The following is a 2,972-nucleotide window of genomic DNA, read 5'->3' as shown; positions in this document are numbered from 1 at the left end:
TATAATAGGTATTGGTTAATGTGTATTAGACTTTGCAGGGACCAATTTTAAAAACGAAAAATTGATAAAAACGCATAAAAGAGAAACGTATAAACGGTGCTCCACTGTACATTTTCTTGTTTCCGGGTCATTTCACGGTATTTTTGACATTTATGTAGAGTCCGTAAAGTGAACTTTTTTTTGCCATAACTTTTTAATTTACTGTTTGATTTGCAAATTATTTTAATTTGAGTTGGTGTGGTGGTAGGAAAAGCCCAAAATAAAATAATATGCCAATCAAACAGTAAATTAAAAAGTTATGGTAAAAAAAGGTCACGTTACGGAATCTACATAAATGTCTTAATTACCGTGAATGACCCTTCGGGGGGGGGGGGGATGACCCCCCCCCCCCAGTTTTGTAAAAACATCAAACAAAATTTTGCTTTGAAATTCTTTTCACGAAGAACAATACACATGTAAAAATTTTCTAACACACAAGTAGAAAAAGAAAGTATTAAAACAGGCTATGTTCACTTTTTTTAAAAACAAATCAATGAACTTAAAACTTAAAATTTTATTTTAATCCTAAAAAAAAAAAAGTTTTTTAAAGTTTCAAACTAACATCTTAAATTTATTATTTAGATTTATGCTAAGCCCGATCGTATTCTTAAAAGAAGATTGATGAATTTATGCTTCAATTCTTTTTTCTGGGTTAGAGAAAACGGGGAAAACCCTGGTTAGGCTCACCCCAGTCAGTAAATTTTTAAGATGAAGAAAATGCCCACACTTGTATGATTAAGTGGCATGTAAAAGATCCCTTATCTGGCTTGGATGCTCTCGCAAGGGTCGGAGTGCGGCATTAAAAAATTAGGACACAATTTTGAAAAAAATGTTGAATATTTGTAGGAAAAGAAATATTATACTTCAACAAAACCTAACTGAGCATACAGTCAACTCTCGTTTATCGCGGTTAATTCGTTCCAGACTTGACCGCGATATCTGTTTTTATTCTGTATATATTTTTCTAATTAGAGCGCATAAAACTTACTTACGGCGATCTAAATAGGTTTTTAATCATAGTTAGAGACCCCTAGACATGAAACAGCACCCTTAGCCACCATTACATTTCTATTACTCAATATATTGCACAAAATATGAGAAAATGAGATATTTTAGAAATAATAGATATTACATTGTTAGTTATTGGGATATAAACTACACACACACAGTTCTTATACACTACTACTAATCTATGAAAAAGCCTCAACTTGTTCGATGAAGAATCAATTGCCCGTTAGTGACCGTAGGTACCCTCGTCTTCCTCTACATTTACGTGTACAACTTAAAAAGCAAGTACATTGTTGAACACCATTTACAGATGTATTTAGCCCCTTGTAATAATACAGTGATTTATACTTTCCAGTTAGTGCTTAACGGTTAAAATGGGATTCCCTACACTTTCTGCGGCGATTTTATACCTCCACATAGTACAACTAGCCCCTCAGACCTTACTTAAAAGACATATACTATGTTATTGCTTTGTAGAAAATGTTTACACGAGCTCATAAAAAAGGCTATTTACTATATTTGAAAAAAAAAATATTAAAAACCACAATGTAGTGAAGTCGCGAAAGTTAAAGCGCGAAGTAGCCAGGGACGACTGTATTCGTTTTTTTTTTTTGGGGGGGGGGGGGGTTCATTAGATTGCCCTTCCCTTTCTGTAAAAAAAAGAGAGAAAAAATGTGCACAAGGTCTTTTTCTTTCTTAAATGAAAATCAGCAGCAATTCCCATAATCGCTCTATCATAAAATATTTGCATACTGTGCATTGCTTCTTTTTTTCTTCTTATCAAAAGACCAGAAGAAATGTGTCACACAGAAAAATAAAATTCTTGATTTGCGAAACAGAAATTCTTGGCCATAAGACTAATTACTAAGCTAACACTCTTCAATTCAACGTTGATGAAATATTTTTCTTGAGCTGGAATACATTCCGTAATTTTTTAATTGAGGGGGGGGGGGGGGGCAAGAGGGGTTTTGGGGAAAAATCTGTTTCTGAATCTCAGAAATTTTCCTTTTTTGCCCTTAGAAAGGGCTAAAATTAACCACCTCCTCCACTGATTTTTTTCATTGGTCCTGCAACTCTTCATAGTAAAATTTATGAATGGAAAGAAATGGATTTCCTTACCTTTATATATTGTGATGAATAAAATGAACTCGTACATTCCTCAAGAAAGTTAAGATGAAGTAGCTCCGGCAAATGAAGGAGCAGCTCGTAGCTTTATATTGCAGCTAATTTTAGGTCGAACAAACATCTGTGAAAATAAAAGGAAAGCACAAATAATTTCTCGTTGAAAACTTTGAATAAATTTAAAAGACAAGTAAGTTTAAAAGATTAAATATTTAAATAAACAGTCTAAACGGAACTGATGTGATATACCCTTGGTGACTTTTTCCTGTTTGCGCCAAAGAAGTGTCGCCAAGAGAACGATGTATGACAATATATGTCCTACATGGTTTTTGGCGCTGCTTTTTTGGCACCAACAGCTAATAATTTACGATCAACAAATACTTTAAGAAGACAATCATTAAAACAACAATAAACATCGCGAATATATGTAAGAAATATATCAAAAACTAACTATCTAAGAACACAATACTTAAAAATAAGTTCATTTACCTTTTTTAGATTCTTTTCCCTCTATCCCTCGCATCAGGCTGTGCACGTATGTCCCGCTCTCCTGGAAATTATCCTCTTTTTTATTATTATTATTATTAGGGTAAAATTATTAAACTGTGTTAGTTTTGACAAAAACCCCTTAAAAACTTAGAATTACTTCAAATTAAAATCTCCCTAAGAGCAGAATATATGTGCAGCTACCTCCACGGACACACACGCGAAAAGAATTAGTTCATATCTCTGCTTCCCAGGTGTGTTCTGCAGGGTTACTAGGGGGTTACAAAAAATGTTTTATTGCCAGCGTTGGAGATTTT

Source organism: Uloborus diversus, unplaced genomic scaffold (genome assembly GCF_026930045.1).
Source record: "Uloborus diversus isolate 005 unplaced genomic scaffold, Udiv.v.3.1 scaffold_999, whole genome shotgun sequence".
NCBI lineage: Eukaryota > Metazoa > Arthropoda > Arachnida > Araneae > Uloboridae > Uloborus > Uloborus diversus.
The sequence above is the reverse complement of the archived record's forward strand: the minus strand, read 5'-3'. Positions refer to the sequence as shown.